The following is a 22,991-nucleotide window of genomic DNA, read 5'->3' as shown; positions in this document are numbered from 1 at the left end:
TAAAGTATAAATACAAATAAAGATACCTCTAATCCCATCTTCCAGAAATGACCACAGATAACATTTTGATGTATAGAACCTTCCAATGTATACACAAATCACATACACAAAATTGTGATTACACTACTTGGCTTTTTCACCTATCTATGATGCCAACATTTACCCTTGTTATTTAATAATTTTCTACATCATGATTTTTCATAGCTGTGTAGTAAACCATTGTATGACTATACTTATCATTGTCTTATTGTTGGACTTTTAGATTATTTCTTGTATTCAATGTGAATAACAGGCTGATGAAACACAATGTGGTCAAGATTAACAGGAGTGGCCCCTCCAGGGCCAGTTCTAAGTGGTTTTGGATATGTCATTTCACCTGAGTTCCAGTTTTCTCACTTAGAACATGGTCAGGCTGAACATAGATGCTAGCAATTCCAAGATGTGAGAGCACTTTGGTGAGGAAGGTTTTAGGTTGGGCCCTGGGGTGGAGAACTCTCAACAATGGAAGAGTAGGGGATCCCTGGGTGGCTCAGCGGTTTAGCGCCTGCCTTTGGCCCAGGGCGCGGTCCTGGAGACCCGGGATCGAGTCCCACGTCAGGCTCCCGATGCATGGAGCCTGCTTCTCCCTCTGCCTGTGTCTCTGCCTCTCTCTCTCTCTCTCTCTCTCTCTCTCTCTCTGTGACTATCATAAATAAATAAAAATTAAAAAAAAAATAATGGAAAAGTAGCATAAGGGTCTACACTTTGAGGGTTGTTTGCAGAACTAAAACAGCAACAAGTGAGCAGTGGCATTGGGAAAAGTGAGAAAGCACTGGAATATCCCTACTTCGGCCAGCCGTTTCCTCTGAGAACTAAAGAGGACTGCCAGCCAGCCATGCCATCCCTTCTAGGTTCCAAAGATGCATGGGTCTGTTGGACAATGATGCTTATAGGTGTGCTTGAGCATTTTACACTGTTTGCATTTGTGCCTATTTTCAGCTTCATAAGCAAGGTTTTGAAAAACACGGTCTAAAAATACACATTAAAGATAACTCATTTAATATAAGTCCTTTTGTTGTTTAATGAAGCTGAAGACTGGAAGAGAAAGGAGAGTAGGAAAGTAGAAAAGCTTTGTCAAATAAATAGATCCACTCATTCTCTCATTTCACAAATATTTATTGAACATCTACTATGCTCCAGTCCCAGTTCCCAGAGATGGAGAGATATAGGTAGGGAACAAAACAGACGAAGCCCTCGACCTCTTGAGCTTCCGTTCTAGGAGAGAGACAGACAACATATACACAGAGGACATTATGCTGTTACAGTATGTCAGATGAGGCTCATTGCTAAGTAGGGAAAGGAACTGGGGCAACAAAAATAGGAAATGTGAGAACTAGAAGGAAGTTGCTATTTCACATCAAGGCCACAGCAACATCCACTCTGTTACTGTGCCTCTGAAGAGACACCTGACATATGTAACAGACCAAGCCACTCAGACCTCTGGGAGAAAGCTGATTCCAGGCAAAGTCAATAGCAAGGAATCTTTTGTGGTAGGAGGGTATGTGGTGTGTTCTGTTGCCACCAATGAGTAGAACAAACAGAACAAGGAGAAAAGTAATAAAAAATGAAGTCAGATGGTGACTACACTTAATGTAGTGCTCAGTGGGTCATGTATTTTTGAATCAATATGTTGTACACCTGAAAATAATACAATATTGCATGTCAATTAAACAATAAAAACAATTCATCAAATTTACACTTAAAAAAACAAGAAAACTGAAGTCAGAGAGACAGTAGAGTGGCTGATCCTACAGGCCCCTATCAGGAACATGGCATTTATTCTGAGTCAGAGGGAAGCACTTTGAGGATTTGGGATAGAGAAGTTACATGATCTGGTAATTTAGGTTTTAAGTGATCTTTTGGGATGCTTTGTTGAAAATAGGCATGATGAATATGGAAGGGCAAGGGGGGCAAAAGCTGGGGAGAAGAAGTTAAAATGCTATGCTGGTGATTCAGAGAAGTATGATATTGTTCACACTAGGGTAAAAGTATGGGAGAGTGGGACTGATCCTTGGTGCTTTTCAATGTACAGCCAAAAAGGTATACAGGGTGCAAGATGAGAGGGGAATCAAGCATAGCAGCAAGGATTATTTTGGCCTGAGGGACTAAAAGAATGGAACTGCCATCCACTGAGAAGAGAAAGATTTGGGGAACAGAAGGCTTGGGAAGAAGAATTTGGAGTTCAGGTTTGAATATATTTGGTTTTAGATGCCCACTAGAGGCATAAGCAAAGAGTTCACAGAGAGAGCTGGATATTAGCCTGGAGTTTAGGGGACAGGTCTGAGCTACAGATAGAAACTTGGAGGTCATAATCATAAAATGAATTCCCTAAATATCGTCACCCATACCATAAAAACATGTTTTAATATTACAAGAATATATGGAAAAATTCAATTAGGTCAGAAAATTATTAATATGGTTTAATGGTTGAGTCATTCTGCAAGTAAAGTTACTCTGATGATTAGTTTAAATCAATCCGTACAACTTAGACAAAATTCCACTTTAAAACAATGTCTTTTATTGCTTTAGACGACTACTCTAGCTTATGAAAAACATTGCTCTACAGTTCTCCCTCTACACAAAGCAGCTATTGACTTAAATGAAATTTGTATCAGGTTTCACAAGCAACCATTACATTTTCTAGCCAGAGTGATCTTAATGACCTCATTTAATGTAGAACTTCATTTTACAGAAAAAGGGGGAGAAAGTTCAAAAACAAAGTCATTCAGCTTGTATACTTATTATTTACTTAATACAACAAATATTTACTGAGTGCTAGGTGCTGGTGATGCTCAACAATTAAAGATTCTATCTCATGGAATTTATAGTCTCTTTGGGGGAGCTGGAAAACAAACAAACATGCAAATCTATAATATGACACACAAATGAAAACTGCCATGAAGAAAAATGAATCATGATAAAGGTAGAGTGATATGCAATTTATTATCCAAATTGGGACATATTTTACGGGAAAAGCAGTTGAAAACTAGGTGGAATGCCAGGATGGCAGATATAAGCTGGAATGTCCAGCCTGGGCAATGAAAATATGAGTCACCCAGAAAAACAGGATTGGGGGTGCAGAAGGGGTGAGTCAGGTTTATTTCAAATACAATAGTCAAGGGTCAAGTGATAAGGTGACATTTAAGGAGAGACCTGAAAACAGTGAAGGAGAAAGACATGGATGTGTTTGGAGTAGACTGTTGCAGGCAAAGGAAACAATGAAAAGTCTCTGGAAGAGAGAGGCTTCTGGATAAACAGCAAGGGGATCACTGTAGTTGCTAGAGAGGGAACAGGAAAAAGAATTGTAGGTGGTGAGGCAGGATGATGTGGACATTTTTAGTTATTAAAATAATTTTGGTGTTTATTATGTTTCATAGAAGAAGCCTTGTTGGTTATGAAATCGGGAGTAACATCGAATTTTCGTTTTAATAATAGTAATCTTGCTGCTCTATCAACAATAGATTGAAGTGGGGACAGGAAATCAAAAATAATCCATTTACAATGCCAGCAAGAAAAATTACCTCGTAGCAAATTTAACATGAGCCACACAAGGCTTTTACCTGAATATTTGACTGCTAAAATTGAAGAAGATCTAAATAAATGGAGAAATACATCATATTCATAGGTTAGAAGGCTCAAATTGTAAAAATGTCAATTTCTTCAAAATTCTATAGGTTCAATCCATTTCTAATCAAAACTCAAGCGTGTTATTTTTTAGTTCTGATATTAACACAGAAATGCCAATGACAGAATGATTTTTAAGATGCTTTAAATAGAACAAATTTGGAAGATTTATATTACTTTAAGAATTACTATAAATCCATAATTATTGATGTGGAAAATAGAAAAGCAGATAATTAATTAAAATAGGAAGCCCAGAAATACATATGTAATGAAATGTGATATTTATTTTTATAAGGGCATCAGGGAAATTTATCTTTTTAAAGATTTTCTCCATTAGTTTATTTATTTATCAGAGAGAAGGAGAGTGAGAGAGCACAAGAAGGCAGAGTGGCAGGGAACCTGGACTCAGGGCTTAATCACAGGACCTGGAGATCAGGACCTGACCTGAAGGCAAATGCTTAACCAATTAAGCCACCCAGGTGCCCCGACACCAGTGAAATTTAATGTGGAAAAAGATTACATGTATTTTTCAACATATAACACCAGAACTGGATATCTTCAGGGAAGAAAATGCAATCTGACAAAAATCTCACTCCATATATAACAATTAACTCAAGATAGCATGCAGATCTAAACATAAAGAAATCTTGCCATTTGCAACATGGGTGGATCTAGAAGGGTATAATGCTAAGTGAAATAAGTCAGTCAGAAAAAGACAGATACCATATGATTTCACTTATATGTAGAATTTAAAAACAACAACAACAAATGAACAAAGAAAAAAAGAGACAAACAAAAAAACAGACTCAACTATAGAAAACAAACTGGTTACCAGAGAGGAGGTGGATAGGGGGATGGGAAAATAAGTGAAGAAGACTAAGAGTATACTTGCCATGGTGAGGACTGAGTAATATATGGAATTGTTGAATCACTACATTGCATACCTAATATAAACTCTATTTTAACTATACTGGAATTAAAATTTTTAAACTCAATCTCAAAAGCTCATTAAAAAATATTGAAGAATATATCTACAAACCGGGGCTATTCAAAGATATCCCAGAACACACAAAACCATAACAAAATTTTGGTGAACTGAATTTTGTTAAAAACTTCTGTTCAAAATAGTTATTATTTAGAAAATTAAAAACCCAAACCTCAACGGAACAAAATCATTGCAACATATTTATGCAACAGATAATTTGTATTTACAATATAGAATTTCTAAAGTTCAATAGCAAAAAGATAAAAAGGTGGCACAAAACTTGGACATTCACAAAATAGGATCTTATGAATGGCCCATAAGCATAGTCATTAGGGTAATATAAATTAAAACCCAAAGAGATATAATGGGTAGGTACAGATCTACTGTGATGCTGAAATTTTAAAATACAACTAATAACATATTGTATTATTCCATGTCATCCTAGTTAAACTGAGGGCCACATTTCCCAGAATTTCTTTTCTTTTTTTTTTAGATTCAGCTAAAAGAGGAACTTGTGTACAGTTTAAAGCATATAAGAAAACAGTGGCCATTACCCTCATTACTCTCTATCCATGTCAGATTTAGCGTCAAATGGATGCATCCACTGGGTCACATATGATCTCATTTTGTCTAGTTGTTTAACTCTCCTTCCAGGCTGATCAAAACCAGCCCCAGTTCTACCATCAATGCTTGAAAAAAAAAAGAAAGAAAAAAAAAAAGAAAAAATGCTTGGCTGTGGACCCACAAAGATGGTAGCTACACAAAGGAACAATTTTCCATAAATCTTACCATTAACTTCAAGCTCTTCTTGAGCCTTCTGCAACAGCTGGGTATGCTCAGTTTCTCAGATTTCCGGCAAGCTCTAACTTACCTACCTGTAGCGGTACTTAAGGTAGATTCATTAGTAACTCTTTCTGATCCTACAACATCTTTCCATTTACTTCATCTGCCCTCACCTTGTATAAGGTCTAATTCCTAGAAGAAATCCCTCATTCCAGGAATACTCATGTTAGCTCTGCTTCCCTGACTAACCCTTGACAGCTATAGTTGTTGGCACTTCATGTGCACTTGGGTCTGATTTAGATAGCTAGATCCTAAACTCTGAGCCACATGTCATTATTGAAATAAAACTTTTGGGATTTTTAGAATAAGAGTGATTATATTTTTCATGTGAAGAGGCTACAAATGATTTGTGGTCAGAGAGAAGATTGTGGAAGATTGCAAAAAGGTCTCAAATCCTTCTTAACCCTGTAGCAATACTTTTTTCCAATGTGACTTTTCAGACTTTCCATTAAAAGTGGAGTCTATTTCTCCAACCCTTAAAGATGTTCTTGGCCATGACTTTCTGTGGCTGCTGAGATATTAGCAAACATCAACCAAGCAGAGGATTGGAAAATAAAAAATGTTGGAGCTTATCTTCTTTTTTGGCTTTGTAAACCAGTTGCCACGTGGATGCGTCCTGGCTCGTTTCTGAAACATCCATGACCAAGTCATGCCCTTTATCCCAGTTGACCATGAGGTAACCATAAAATATATAAGTGAGGTTATCCGAGGCCATCAAAGTCCAATAAGCTAGCTCAAATCAGTGTTGTTTAATGGTTCTAAATTACATAGACATTTGTTATGAAGCAAAACAAAAACTAATACGAATACTAAATACTAAATACTAAATGCTGACAAAGCAACTGCAAATTTAAGTCACTGATGATGGGAAATGACTCTGGAAAACTATTTGGCAGTTTCTTATAAAGTTAAACTCACACCTACCTCAACATCCAGCAATTCCAGTTTTAGGTATTTACCTAAGAGAAATGAAAACACATCTTCACACAGAGATTTGTACAAGAAAGTTATAGCTGCTTTATGCATGATTTTGACAGTTGGAAATAACCTAAATGTCTATCAGGAAGAGAATAAACAAAATTTGATATATACAGTAATACCATTCAGGATTAAAAAGGATTGTACTACAGATAAATACATGGATAAATTATTTTTTAAAAACACAATAGGTTTAGGAATTAAACTAGATATAACAGTGGTTACTATGTAATTTCATGTACATAAAATATAGGAGAAATATATAAGAAAAGAAGAGCAAAGGAGTAACAGTGTGTGCAAAGGTGTGATTATAATGACAAATCATGGAATCTAAGCTGGATGTGGAGAGAAACTGAAGACACAAGGAGCTGATAGTAAACTTCAGGAGGATTGTAAAGTATAGGTCCTGGAAGGGTTAAAATGAGACAGAAAGAAAGGTTTTGGTACAGGGTTCAAATGCTTGAAACTGTCATCTTAGTTCTTGTGTTCTGTCTACAATTTTTTCTCTTTTCTCTCTCCAGTATTTCTGCCATGGTTGATGTTCTAGCTAAATATCAGTTAACTTCAGAGACCTTTGTGGGCAAAGCAGGCAAAGATACCACAACCTAGAAAAAAAAATGATTCACTTTGGAACTCAGAAAAGTATAATAAAATAGTTTCTAGAATGGATAGGGAAAAAATACACAATTACTAGAAGCACAATTATCAAGAATAATGATAAAACAATTTTAGTTAAAAAAAAAACTTTTCACTCCTTAAATAGACTCTTATACATATAGGATTACTTGATTCTGAAGAATAGTCCTTCAAGGTAAACAGGGCAAAGATGGTTATTACTTTTTTCCTGATTCAGATACTGAGGGGGGGCGGGGGGAGTGTGTTGGCCACTGGCTTAAAGTCATACAGCTAGTAGCTTTTCCTCAAAGTCATCCCAGAAGACAGGTCAAGCTCCAAGTGCACTGTGTTTCTTAGCAGACTATATTGGAAAATGTGTTTTGTCAACCCACAAAAGCAAATACTGACATTTAACTCAAGTCTGGGATCTGAAGTAAAATCTAACAACCTAAAAGGGACAAACTATAAACCCAGTTTTATATCACTGATTCATTCTGATCAAATTCAGATAAGAGACTCAGAAACTAAACTCAAAAATTAACACATAGAGATTTCTATTCACAGTTCACTAAATCTGAAATTTTCTTTTAGGATAACTAGGTCGATTGTCTCTTGAGGTAGTTCGCTTTTGTTTTGTTTTATGTTAATCTCTTTTAAAAACATATCAAAGACAAAATCAAAGTTCAATCTAAAATTTCTTAACATCCTTTCTGCTCTCATCTTACTAAAAACAAACAAGGGAACAATCTTAACTAAGGTAGAGTTCTGAGTAAAAGCCTTGTCTCCATGCTTGAACTTTAGAGAAGAGGTAGCATTTTTGAGTGTTAAGTTGGAGGCACTTAGAGGTCTTTCCCATACTTTTTGTTCAGGTCGCAGTAGAATATAAATTTGTTTTTTTGTTTTTTTTTAAGATTTTATTTATTAATTCATGAGAGACACAGAAAGACGCAGAGACATAAGCAGAGGGAGAAGCAGGCTCCCTGCCGGGAGCTTGATGCGGGACTCAATCCCAGGACCCTGGGATCACTCCCTGAGCCAAAGGGAGACACTCAACCACTGAGCCACCCAGGTGCCCTTAAATTTGTTTTTAGAAAAGAGATCAGGTCTGAAGGTAATCCAGTGAGTTGCTAAAACTCCCTTGAGGAAGTTCTGAGGAGACCATTGGATTGTAGACACAATTGTTGATATAGGTAAAATTTACTAATCTTTTCACTATACCACCTGTAAACATAAGTTTTAACACAACTTCACATACATCCTTATGCGAGTGATCACTTTATCTATTGCTGCATAACAAACCAGCCAAAAGGTAATACTCTGAAACAACTATTTTATCACTCCTCTAGTTCTCTTTGTTGACCGAGATCGCCCAGGTGGTTCTGGTCATGTGATGTCACTTGGGGCCACAGTTTTTGGGTGTCTCTATTGAGCTGAAGCATCCAAATGGCTCACTCAGTTGATGCTTGCTGGAGGCTGGGAGCTCGGCGGTTCAGATTGACCACAGCATGTCACATGGCCCTTCCTGTGGCTTGGGCCTTTCCCAAGATGGCGGTTAGGTTCTGAGAAGCAGAATTTCAGAAGTCAGTATGCCCAGATGTCAGATGCACAAGCTGCCTGTCAGTCCTCAAAGGGTTAGAACTAGCATGGTGTCACTTTACCATAATCTACTGCTTAAGCAGTCACAGGGCCAGACTAGATTGAGGCCAGGGAAAAAGTAAACTCTACTTCTCCAAGGAGAGAGTTATAAAGAAACTGTGACCATCTTTACTCCATCAAATCTCTTCTCAAGAAATAAGTATATGGATTACATAAAAGTTTATTTTTTTATTTTTATTTTTTAAAGATTGTATTTATTCATGAAAGACACAGAGAGAGAGGCAGAGACATGGGCAGATGGAGAAGCAGGCTCGCCGCGAGGAACCCGATGCAGGATTTGATCCCAGGATCCAGGGACCACGACCTGAGCTAAAGGCAGACACTCAATCACTGAGCCACCCAGGTACCCCTAAAAGGTTTTTTTTTTAATACATTTTATATGTCTCTCATCTCTGCAATGTTTATCTCAATGATTATGGGAGCTATGTGGCAAATAATGCTATGGTCATGATCAGATTGCAGTCTGAATTCTGCGCTTTTCTTTATTGGGCATTGTTTACTTCTTTCTGTTGGGTACAACTTTAAAGCTAAAGCTTTAGCAACCATACTTGTTCCTTCGTGATAGGCACTTTTTTTCCCATTTACTTATGTGAAATTGAGGTCAGAGCTGCCAGAATGTCTTTCAGATCGTGAAGCAGTATCCTTCTATCACCAGGTCACGGTTCCCATCTCCAATCATCAGCTACATCCCACACAGAGCAATACATGTGAACCTGCATGACCTCTTTCATTATTTATTCCCAATTTCTAGCCTCTGCATGGTAAAATTATAACTGAGTGGGAAGCAATCTCTGTTCAGTTGAAGAATCTGTTGAAATCATTCAAGTGGCTTGCCCATAGCAACGGAAAGAAGCCACAATGTCATCCTTGCAATTTAATAGTGAGCTCTTCAAATTGCACAGATTCTTCTTTGTTTTTCATAATGATGAGCAGTTCAAGTGTCAGAACAGGTGTGTTTTTATATACACTCAATATACAAAGTTCTAAGTTACAATTTTAATTTGAGATTTAGTGTTTTCCCTTTCATTAACATTTAGCTCTTCTAGGAAAATTCATTTTTTAAATGTCCCATCAAACTTGTTAATGTGTTTAGCACACGAGAATTTTTTGGAAGTTGATTACTCACTCAATCTCTCTACTTGTTAGAAGTCTATGCAGATTGATTTATGCAGCTGTCTTTAAAATCAGAAAAAAATGAATTTCAAACAAGAAATCTATCTATATACTTTTACATTTATCTAGGAAGTTAGTTATCTTTATTAATGCCCTTTATTTCTTCATGTGGATTTGTATTACTCGGTATGTCTTTTTGTTTTCACCTCAATGGCTCTAGCAAACAAATGACTGGCACCTGTTATAGGATAGGCCTGCTAGTGACAAACTCTTGCAGTTTTATTTATCTGGGAATGTGTAAATTTCTCCTTCATTTTTGGAGGGTAATCTTGTCAGATGTAGCATTCTTGATTGAAAGTTTTTCCTTTTAATACTTTGATATGCCATCCCATTATATTCTGGCATCCATAGTTCCTAAAAAGAAACCATCATTAATCTTACTAAAGGTTCCTTGTAAGTGAGATTACTTTTCTATTGCTGCTTTCAAGATTTTCTTTTTTTTTTTTTTTTTTTTTTTTTTTTGCTTTCAAGATTTTCTAACCAAAGTTAATTTTCACGGTTTCAAAAAAAGCAAATTCTCATAGTTTTAGCAGTTTTTTGTTCCTTTTAGGAGGGGCAGAACTTTAGAGTTCCTTACTGAGCTGCTTTTGCTGACTACACTTTTTCAAAATTAGTATTTAGTATTTCACAAATTATCACTGATAGGATAATGTCTAAATTCCTTAGTATGGCAGAAAAGAAAGAAAAAAAAAAGAAAAAAATGCTTTGCTCCTTACTCCTCCCCATTGCCCCATGGACCACCATCCCTTTACTACTCCATCTTGTGTATTCCTCAGATGTTCCACTCTTTCTGCCTCTCTGTGCTGATGGAGTGCTATTGCCTGGAATTTTAATTCTTCCCTTCTCCTCCACTACTCACACCTATGTGATGTCTCCCACAAAAGGCTTTTTACCCACACAGGATAGTTTACATACCCTTCTTGGATATCCAGACAGGTTCATACCTCTATCGTGTACCTGCCCCATGGGATAAAGATTAAATACATTAGCACATAGAAAGTGTATATAAATAATTGCATACATATATATTATTGTATTGTATTCACACTGAATAATAATTATTGGTTTACTTGTCTACCCACACTAAGCAGTTAGAACAAGGGACAAGACTTTGTTATTTCTTGGTATTCTAGTTCCTAGCACTGTGTTCGACACAAACTTTTTCATATATTTTAACTGTTTTTCACATTTTAATATTCTTGAAATCAAAATGTACCTTATAATTTATGAAGTCTTACAAATACTATCTGTCAGACAGGAGATACAAAGTGATTGTCATTTCCCATAAGAGCGCATGGTCACAATCACCCATGAGTTACTCATTCATATCAAAATTGCATAGATCATTGCTACTAAGTATGCTGAATTTAACCTCTATTTAATATGGCTTCAAAAGGGTTATAGCATAATTTGCTTTGAAATAAAAGATTACAAAAGAAAAAAAAAGAAATGAAAGATTATTATGTGTGCAAAAAATACCTTGTGGAAACAACAGAGCATAAGATTGATATTGATGGAACAGTATTTGTCATATGAGAAATAACAATTCCTTTTTTCCTTATTTTTCTTTTCTCTTTATTATTGTATCTAAGAAAGGAAGCACTCATAAAGAGTTGAAACTGTGTTGTATCTTGTTACTGAAATACATTTTTTTAAAGATTGGTTATATAACTGAAGCCTCAGAATAGTAGAAATTCCAGTTGAAGCTGGTGCAATCAACTTTTGAAGACTTATCAATAAGACATCAAACATCAATTTATCAGAAACATTGTTATCCTAAACTTTTATTCACGTGCAATTTGGTAGAGGGTAATATGGTATAATGTGTATATTATGGTGTGATTCGCAAAGTTAAATCTTTTTAGCAGAACATCGAACAGTGATGTGTTTTATGTCTCACATTTGATGAGATACTATAATGGCTACAACTATTTTACAACAATTGCGATAGCTATAATCATTTACTGGATTGGTAAATGAGTGAGTTAATCAGAATTGGCTGCTACATACTGAGTCATCTTTGACAAATGTCTCAATCCATTTGAGTCTTTGCCTTCTTACTTGTAAGGATGCTTGATGTTACAGATCTTACTAACCCCTAAGGATTAAATACACAAATGCACACACTTAAAATTATAATAGTGCCTGCCCTGCAGTAAGTGCTGAGTGTTTGCTTCCTTCCTCCTGACAATGCAGTAAGCCTCCATGGTGAAATCATGCCTGAGTGACATTTACTGGTTTATCCACCAGTGGTGAGTTATTGATTTATGTATCTAGCTGTATAGTTTTTAAATGAAGTAAAATTTAGCTGACATCTGAGAGAATAATTAAGAGCTGTATCACACAGATAAAAGGGGAAGACACTTCATTCTTATTTAGTCATTTGAAACTGTCTTCTAAATTTTTTAGAAGCAGGAAATTGTTTTCATCTTTCTAGTGTGGTTTGGATAGTCAGGAGTTGGACATGGCACTAACTATTTTTACTTGTTTATTGCTTTTCCACCATGAGGACGGGGCTCGGCGTTGTTTGTCCCACCTGCACAAGAACTGACAGAAAACACCAAGCGTCTTTTCAGAGCAGAGGAAACAATTTTTGCTGCATAGAGCAGTAAGTTAGCATTTCAGTAACAGGATCATAATCTAGAAAGCAGTTATTAGAGTCTGTGTCTCTTAAAGGATTTCTTGGAGAAAAAAAAAGTATGTAGAGTCACCGGCATTAGAAAACTCATCTTAAGGAAACATTATTAAGAGCAGGTTAAATAATCTTTTCAGGTGTTCAGCACAATTTATGGCACATAGTCACAATGACAACCACCATCTCAGCTGAGCCTTCATTGCTAAATCAAGGACGTACATTGTGCATGAAAGGTTTACTTCTACCGCCAAGTGGACTCTAGTTGCTTTAGAATTAAATTCTCAAAGGACTTTGGATAATTTACGAAATTGCCATGTTTCTATATAAAAGATATGCACCTTTTCTATATCCATGTTTTATCTGATAATGAAAGGAATACCACAGTACCATTCTGTTTCTAAGCTGGACTTTCCAGTAGTTTCATTTTTACTAAAATTGCTGCAATGAACATCTTTACAACATAAATCACATTTACAAATGTTTAGGCATATCTGTAGAGTAAATGTATGTGTGTAAATGTGATGCAAAATGACACTTAAAGTTTTCAGTTACTGTCCATTTGACCTTCATATAATTTTTGTCAAGTTCTACCCTCTTCATTATTCTATTTTACTACACTCTAATCGTTTTAGTAAATACATTTTTGGCCAACCTAATAGATGAAAAGTGGTATCTCACTGTGGTTTTGAATTTGCATTTTTGTGAGTGTGTTTGAGCATCTTTTCATCTCTTTAATAATCACTTGTATTTCCTGAATTTTCAGTGAACTGTTTCTGCTTATTCTTTGCTCATTTTTCTACTTGGCTGCTGGGCTTTTTTTGACATGTAAGAGCTCTTTATAAATCAAGGGCAATGGTGGTTTAACTATAATATGGGTTACTTTTTCAAAAAAGAAAAAAATGTGGGCTACTTTTCCAGGATTATCTTTTTAGTTTATGTATGGTGAGTTTTGGCAATGTATTTATTTTCTGTAGTTGAATACATCAGTTTATGGTCCTTGTGTCATCCTTAGAAAGGTTTCTCCAGTTTCAAGATATTTTTAAAACCCCACATTTTACCTTAGTAATTATTAAATTTAAATGGTTAACATATCTGAAATTAATTTGAATAAATAATAAAGAGGCAGGGAGTCAACATTTCCCCTATATGACCACTCACTTCTCCCAACATGCTTTATTAAAATAATCATAATTTGTTTGCTAATTTGAAATAGCCCCTCTTGAGACAGAACATGAGAGACTCCTAACTCTGGGAAATGAACAAGGGGTGGTGGAAAGGGAGGTGGGCGGGGGTGGGGGTGACTGGGTGACGGGCACTAAGGGAGACACTTGATGGGATGAACACTGGGTGTAATGCTATATGTTGGCAAATTGAACTCCAATTAAAAAAATGAAATAGCCCCTCTTCATATTCTATACTTCCAAGTGCTCTCGCATTCATTTCTGGACTTTTTGACTCTTTGATCTGTCCAGCTATTCTTAAACTAATACCAAATTGTTTTACATTTAGAGGTATACAGAATACTTATTTCAGCAGGATGTTGAAGGAAGTGGCTTATTTCAGCAGGATGTTTCTAGGAGGACTTGATTAGGAATAAAATTTCATCAGTATGATGACTACATAACCATCACAGAAGTAACTTTTTGGTATACAGAAGCAAATAGAAAACTGCATCAAAAATTTAATGGTCATGGTTATTAAAATATTTTAGCAGTCAAATTTAGAAGTCTAACATAGAAGTGTATATAGATTCCTTGTCAAGGTCAGTATTTTCCCGAGGGTTAAATGATAAAATGCTATCATGGCAAACATCGCATTAGAAATAGATGCACTCTTTGGCATTTTCATTGGTTACTCCATTAACAGGTTCCAGCAAACTAATTACATTCTGTGCAAGCAGTCATAGATGATCAACAGAACTTACATTACTTAATAATAAAATATTTTTTGTAGTTTTTATTCAAATTTCCTTTTACATGCAACAGCTTCTGTTCTACATGTTTAAACATCTAGGTGCAGAACAGACAGTTCCCAAATGAAGAGTGTTAACAAAATACTAAACTTTTCATGGTCTCCAATATACTTTTCCTGTTGTCAATGACAATTTATGTCACTTTTCTTTATAGCTTTCCATTCTTTATCTAAACATATCTTCATTCCCTTTCACTGCGTTGATTTCAGAGTGAGACTAGAAATTTCTCTGCAATTATGTAAAACAAGCATTATTGAATTTATTATTAATCTGTCATGCTGTCAAACTTACTATTCCTGCATGTCCAAATGCCTGAAATGTAAAACTCAAAAGGGTACACTTAACATCACTAATATTAAAAAAATTTTTTGAACAGCAAAATGTAATATAGGAAAAATATTTTTCAGTAGCAACTTCTCAAATGAATTTTCACTACAGTTCATAACTTGGAAAATCTAGAAAAATCTCCTCTTCATCTATTAAAAATTGTTGGAAAGCCATAGCAATCTTCTCAGTGACATTGCTCATTAAATTCTGAGTTTCCATGGACCACCCCCCCCAAAAAAAAACCTAGAAAATTATTTCATTAGAACACCCTAACCAAGTCTTTTGTTTTGAAGTTTAAGCAATGAAAGGAAATCTGTTTTGATCATTTTGTTTTACTCTGAGACTTATTGTTTTCTTATTGTTACTTAGATTCAACATAATGTCTGGCTTGAGGATAATCTAACACAGATGTTGTTGTACGTGATTTTGAAGTTTTTGTCACCTTGGTTACTCAAGAAGAAAAATTAACATTCTTGTTTTAATTTTTCTTAACCAGATTTAAAGATTTCCCAAGAGGACCTTTTTCTTGAAGGATCCTTGTCCTAAAGGGAATCAAACAACTAAGCTGCAATGCAACTCTTAAAGGACAGTTTATTAGTGTTATGAACACTTACCACTTGGTTAAACAATTCTGCAATGATCAGAAGTCTATAGTTGAGAAATCTCTTCTATGTTCTTGGGTCCAAAGAAACTGTGAGACAAAATAGGCTTCAAATAACATTAAGTTTCTGTAGCTTTAAGAAAAGATGTAGGATAGATAACCACATAGAGTGTTTGCAAAGTCTTGACCATGGTCTTGATACTCCAGAAAGTTTTCACTATTTAATCACTCAGCCCACATAGGACCATAAGAGAGGAGGCTAAGTGAACCTGCTCCATTTTATCTCAGAAAGCCATTCAGTCTTGATCCCTACCTAGTCATGCAGCCCTCTCCAGAGTTACTTTACTAGACTCCATCCTTCCCTGTGGCTGCTTGATCAATACTGGTTACTCTTTATGAAGAATATTGACAATTAAGTCTAGTTCCTTGGTCTCCTAGATGATCCTGTTTGATTCTGATTTATCTTGGATCCAGTATATAGGCACACATTCTAATAATTCTTTGAGTTAGTGTTTCAAGGAGGATTTGATCAAAAGTAAAATTATCAGGCATCATCAAGGCTGGACAAAAAGCTAATAAACATGCAGTTAACACTTTCTTTCCAATAATCTGCTCAGTTTTATGCTTAATTTGTATAAACATTAATAATGTTTTTGCCTTATATTACATTTGTTTCAATTCTCATTACTTTAAAAAGGACACGACCCTGTTACCTAAATATATCCTCTTAATATTGGTATTAACTGTCAATCTAATTCTATAAAGATATTTATTAATAATTGTTTTTCCACCTAAAATTGTTTACATCATCACTAATTATGAGATGTTTAAACAAGATAAAATGAAGCTCGTGCATGCTAAAGAGGGAAGCTAAACGAAAATCACAAAAAAATCCTTAATTGTTAAATAACTTAAGTTTTACTAATAACCAGTGATGGCTTGCAGAGAATATAATTAAGTTGCTGGAACCCACAGAAGAAGTATCCAAACTAATATGCTGGAGAGTGTCTGTATTTCATACATGATATTTACCAATCATTTAATCTTTTAACTTAGGGAAATACTGTTTTTCAAAATAATATAGTAGTCTCAATTTTTATTGCATCTTAGGTATTTTGGATCCTCACCGATGGTAGTATTTTCCTTGGATGTTAACTTTGGGGCACAATGGATAAACTTTTTTTTAAAAAATCACATTCAGAAAACAGCCACTTATCCCAATTTTTGCAAGCAAAATTTTTATAAAATTATTTTACAGCATTTACAGAATTACGTTGTCCTTTTAATTTGCTTTCATGCCAAATTTCATTAATAGCTTTCCTAACAGTCTTAATGGTGAACAACTTTATAAACTCCTACTAGGCATCTTATCTTGATCTTTATTGTGCTGTTGATTTCATTTGCTAATTAGTTATGTGCGGTTTTTGCATTGTTATAAGATTGGGGACTAGTTTGCTATTTTCCTTGTCAGATTTCAGTAAAAATATCATGCTGACTTCCTTTATTATGTGTTTAAATCCTAGAAAAACTTTATGGTTTGGTCATTTTTATTAAAAAGGGCTCTTTTTTCCCCCCAGCAAATAGCATTTCTTTTCTGGTGAAGAATTTCAAAGTTTATGTAATTATCAACTCAACAATGGTGTGTTGTTTTGTTCTCTGATAGTAAGCCTGAGATGATAATGAGACACCAGCTAGATTGAGGTCATGGAATTCACAGAGTTTGCTTCTCTTTTCCCTCATTATGGAAAGTCCACTCCCTTCCTACGCCTCTAGCATAGTAATACAAGCTTGTGCAAGGAGGTCAGTGTTCCTTGGAGCCCTTGGGAATCACTTTCTTTGCATCCCCCAAATTACTCACCTCACAGCACTTCTCAAATCCCTAATCACTAATAACCAGTCTTGCTCTGGTTATGGTATGACAGACACTATTCATGAACTGGCTGGGAAGTCACTGTCCTCAGCTGTGCCACTTGAGTAATTAAGTATTTGCAAGCTGACTTTCTTAAAATGAAGACTTTTTGATGCTCCACATTTGAAACCTTTTAAATGGTATCAAGAAGATCAATTCCTTAAATGAGTACCCTATAATCTATTCTAGATCTGGTGTATTTTGTGATGATTGTGGTTATAAAGAGGGCTGAGCTTAGTAACGGTTAGATTTCTGACCACTTATTTCTCAAATATAAAACTTAGATTATTTTTCGCCCTGGGGCAGGTTAAGAAATTCATGTTTTCTTTTGAATTCATTTGCATAGCGTTGAGCAAAGTTTTCAATTAGGATTTTTTAACTTTCTCACGTAAATGTGATTATTTTCTTTTCACCATAAGTTTACCTATTTCATCTCCCTCAAAAAAAACCAAAAACTTCATGATAATTAATAGGCTTTCTAGCAAACAAACTTCTGCTGTGAGCATTAATTTCTTCCTTCACTGGTCTTTCAAATTCTGGTATTGGAGGTTTATTTCATTCACTTGTATTCCTTATTCATTTAGAAGTAAACATTTTGATTTCAGCATTGCTATCTGCAGCTTGGTGGTTTCTATCAATGGTATTCTCATCATAGTGATTTTCCAGACATTCTGTAATTTTAGGTTCAATTTTCTCCTTGGCCTAAAATATGTGTCCAGGTTAGTTTTTCTTTGTTGGCTTGGTTGTGTGCCTTCTGTTAGTTTCTAATTTATTGCTTTGTGATGAATGTTGTCAAATCTATTTTTTTAGAAACTTGAGGTTTCTTTACGACCAATTCAGGTGACTTGTGACTGATTTTTCCATGATTACTGGAAAACAAGATATTATTTCCTTTGGGTAGAGGGAACGTGTATGTGTTTGCAGAGGATCAATCTTATGGTATTTCACATTTGATTGAGGAAAGCCCAACTGAATACTTGTACTACAATTTTCTTCCCCTGACCAAAAGCAGAGCTGATGTTGGGGTGTGTATTCCTTTCCTACAAAGTGTCCCAAACTGAGTGGCTTAAAATAGCAGGAATGTATTGTTTCACAGTTCTAGAGACCAGAACTCTGCAATCAAGTTGTCAGCAGGGCCATTCTCCCTCTGAAATCTGTAGAAGAATTCTTCCTTGACTCTTTCTGGTTCCTGGTAGTTTGCTGACAATCTGTAGTGTTCCCCAACTTGTAGATCCATCACTCCGATCCCCTGTCTTCACATGGCACTCCTCCTGTGTCTTCACAAGGCCATCCTCTTAGGAGGATATCAGTCACATTGCTTAAGGAGCCCCATCCTACTAGTAAGACCTCATCTTAATGAAGTGCACCTACAACCACCACCCTATTTCCAAGCAAGGTCACATTCTGAGGTGCTGGGGGTTAGGACTTCAACAAAGCTTTTGGGGAGACACAATTTGACCCTTAACAGGATGTATCTGCCCTAAATTCCCAATCCTGACCTCTTATATTTTAACAATTGTTTCATTAAATATATATAAATATATATATATCAATAAATATATATATATATATACCTAATATATATATATATATATTGGAAATGTGGTTGTTTATATAGCTGCTCCTCAGTAAAAGTTTTCTAGTTAAGTGTTACTTTTGGTTCCTGTGACTGTCTTTTTTTTTTTTTTTCTGATATTTTTGTATAGATTCTGATCTGGATATAAAGTTGAAACATGGCTAGCAATGTCATTTCTCTTAAAAATACAATTGATCTTGTTGTACAACAAAATTATTTTTAAGAAGCAAATGATCATTTCTGTTAAATAGGACAATGATTTTGAATTCAGTGTAGAAAACCTCATCTCTACTTCAAACTTATTTTTTTAAAGAGGTAATGTTCATTTTCCAATATCTAGGGAATATACTAATGCTGCCTTAGAAATAATAAACTCCAACATTTTAAAGTGACTTCTAAAACTAATGATAGAACAGTTAGCCAACGATGATATATTTTATTTAAAACTTGGGGCTGGTGGGACACCTGGGTGGCTCAGGGGTTGACCATCTGCCTTCAGCTCAGGGTGTGATCCCAGGGTCCTGGGATCGAGTTCTGCATCAAGCTCTCCACAGGGAGTCTACTTCTCCCTCTGCCTATGTCTCTGTCTCTCTCTGTGTCTCTCATGAATAAATAAATAAAATCTTTAAGAAAAAAAAAAAACTTGGGGCTGGTAACAGAATGGAAAGACCTGGTGGGAATTGGCTAAAACTACTCTAAGCAGATTGAGTAGGCAGAGAAGCTCAGAGGTAATTAGACAGACCTGCTTAATTTTCTTATCAAGTTTACCATTAGCCTTGGTCGGAAAAGATAAAAAGGCCTCAAAAATACACTTACAAATATGTCATTTAGTAGAGGTTAAAAGACTCACTCTTTCAGAATATGCAGTTCCAAATATATCACTACCAGAAGAGCCTTTAGAAGTTTCTCCAAATGGTTAAGGGGGAAATAAAGTCTCAGCTTTCCTTCTGTATCTGTTGACTTAATATTATTATGACATCGGGACTTAAAGAAAGCAGAAAACCTTTACTTGTCTCCCTTGAATCCTAAGCACAGGATTTTGGTGCTGACATTTCAATGGTGGTTCATGCCTACACAAGGCCACCACTTTGAGTAAACGGTCAGTTATCACATCAGAGACTGGCACCCACAACTCAAGAGAGTCTTAAGTCATAATGAGTCCAAGAAGTAGGGTACAGGAGTGGATTTCATATACTCTTGATTCAGCTGAGTTTGATTCAGTCTAGAACTATCCTAAAATTTACATGCAAAAAATTCTTCTTGAGGGACTAAGTTGTGAAATGTCTTAAAAGCCTGCTACAGAGAGAAGTATTTGCTCTAAGTTCCCTTTACAGTTAAATAGAAATATATGGTAAGAATACATTTTGGAATATTCTAACATGTGCATTTAAAAATATCAGAGCATAGCATCTTAAGCCTAACATCGATTTAGCATTCAGTCTTCATCTTAAACTGTAACAGGTCTTTAAATGTTTGAACATAAGTTGATTTCTGCTAGCAGTGATTATTATTTCAGAGCATGATATGCTTAGTATTACATATACCCAAGGAATGGCTTACATTTCTACCCTGTCATCAGTTCCTGTTTTAATCATAATCCATTTCGCTACAGAGTCAACTACACAAACTACACATCATTACCAACATGTATTGAATTTATAATTAAATCCTCATCTTCTTAAATAGGATTGGATAGAAATATGCTCAAGTAGTACCACAAAGAGTCTAGAGTAAAAGTATATATTCGATTTTTAGAGATGCTATGCTATGAAAAATTAGATTCCACTCTCAACTATTAAAATTGTTCTGAATCAAACCAGAATGAAAGTACTATATTGTACTTTGCTAAATTTCCAAGAGAGAAAAGTTTCTGGAGATTACTTCAGTTTTTTTCATCAATAAAAGAAAAGAAATCCACAAAATTTCATCTTTAAATCTCAGATGAATAGGATGCTGAATTGAAATTGAAGTCAGGTTATTATAAGGCTTCACTTAGAGCAATTACTGTATTCCTTTAAAGTTCTGCAAGCTCTCAAATCACAATTTAGCAGCATGACTAAAGCTATACCAAAGAATCAAAAGCGGAGTGTTCATAAAGGTAGGTAAATGCCAGCTATAAATTTCACGGGGTTCAAAATAATCAGCAAAATAATCCTACTGCAAAAAGAAAGCATTACATGTTAATTTAGAATGAACATAAACAAAACTTATTTAAATTATAATATGTAAACATTTAAGCCTCTAGAAAGGGCTTGGTAGTGAGAAGATTGAAAGATAATGGGTTTGGTTTGGGAAATGCCAACAGATTGGCAGGACAATACCACTGGGTATTCAGGTGATTTGGGGGAGGCAGTAGTTGAATTACTACCACCTATACAGTCCCAGCAGTATTTTATATGTGACTCAAACTTATATCGCACACATTCCTACCTCTTCTCCCACCATACACACACAATCTGGGAGAATGAGAAATAAGAAATAGTTACTTCATATATTCATATGATATGTTCATAATATACGTAAGATCCCAGGAGGGCAAAATATAGGTGATGTTATTAAGTGTAGTAAAAAGTAAAGATAAGTCAAAGCATTTCTTTTTTTTTTTTTTTTTTAAAGTATTATGTTCCAAATGGGAACACTCCTCGATTTCAGTGATAGTGTAGGAAACATACGGACCAGGGTAAAATAAAGTGTATCATAAAAATGTAAACATTAACTAAAAAGCTCAAGACAGCCTTAACCGACACCCACAATTCTAGCCCTTACCTGAGGCAATTACAATCAGGAAATTGGTGTTAACCTTTCTGAATGGTTCAGGAAGTCTTTAAATTCTGAATACTTTTTTTTTTTTTTTTTTAAGTATGACTAAACTGCTGCATGGTATCTCCTTTTATGGGTGTACAATTTTCCATTGTATTTTCCCCCTACAGATGAGCATGTAGATTGTGTTTTGGGTTTTTTTTTTGTGTGTTTGTGGGGGGGTCTTTTGGTGTTTTGCATGCACACCTGCATGTATGTCCCAAGAATGATGCAGTGAACAGGCTTCTCTGTATTATTCCTTGTACACACAAGCAAATGTTTGCCCAGGTTGGACAGTAGGGGCAAATACAAATTAAAAAATAAAAAACTTAAGTCTCTTCATTGAAGTGAAGAAACTCCTCCAATCCATGCCCCTTTTCTCAGAGTGTTTATAATTGAAAGTTTTTAAGTCCTCTGTCTCTTTGATATGTATGTAAATCTTTTTTAAAGCTAAAGAAGCCTCTCTCCAGGCTTTCTCAAGGACATCTTTGGGAGTCATCTCTTTGAAATTTGATTATGAAGAGAAAGTGTCCCTATCTCCCAATTTCTGGGGAAGGGGAGAAATCTTACATCACCTTGCAAAACTACCTCCTGCCATGAAGATAGAAGTGATTTCTCCTTTGCATAAAGCCAATGAACTAATACAGTCACCCCAACTGCCAATGCATTTAGGATGAACTGTGTATTGACAAAAGGTGCTGTCAAGTCCTCTTATCTGAGGACTAGTTTACCTGGAGAACAAGTGTGGAGTGGGTTGTATCTGCTGGGCAATACGAAGGGGCGTTTTTAATCTCTTAGCTATCGTCCCTGAGGCAAACATTCTGGCTTTCTGCTTATTCAATAAACACCACCACTTTCTCTCTACCTTTGCAGAGCCATCTTCTGGGTGGGAGGAGGTTTTGTTTCTGTTATTTCCCCAGCAATAGCAGTTCTGCTTCTTAGCAAGGTGTGGGCATAGTGTCAAGTGCACAGCATCAATGGAGGGAGCCTGGGAGGTACCCATTAAATCAAATCTGGTCGAAGAGCAGATTGCAAACACAAGTTTCCTGGTATGTTCACCAATATCAGGGACACAATCAAACTCACACATTTCTTGGGGAATCTGATAACATCTTGTTTTATTTTTTATGTTTCCTGGTTACCAAGATTTAACACGTGAGTACTCTTCCAAAAACACTTTTTACATTCTTTGCCCATTTTTACTCATTTTTTGTTATCCTGCTTTATTGACCCTTACCCAATTAAACAGGTTGCAAATA

General features: G+C 35.6%; 1 long non-coding RNA gene across 1 annotated transcript; it reads left to right on the top strand.

The window, feature by feature from the left end:
• Positions 1 to 2,863: 2,863 nt before the first annotated feature.
• LOC144313008 (uncharacterized) lies at positions 2,864 to 22,991 on the top strand. The gene is made up of 3 exons (XR_013378655.1): positions 2,864 to 2,962; positions 8,928 to 9,083; positions 22,183 to 22,991. It is a non-coding gene; the product is annotated as an uncharacterized LOC144313008 (long non-coding RNA).

Source organism: Canis aureus, chromosome 1 (genome assembly GCF_053574225.1).
Source record: "Canis aureus isolate CA01 chromosome 1, VMU_Caureus_v.1.0, whole genome shotgun sequence".
Lineage (NCBI taxonomy): Eukaryota > Metazoa > Chordata > Mammalia > Carnivora > Canidae > Canis > Canis aureus.
The sequence above is the reverse complement of the archived record's forward strand: the minus strand, read 5'-3'. Positions and strand labels throughout refer to the sequence as shown.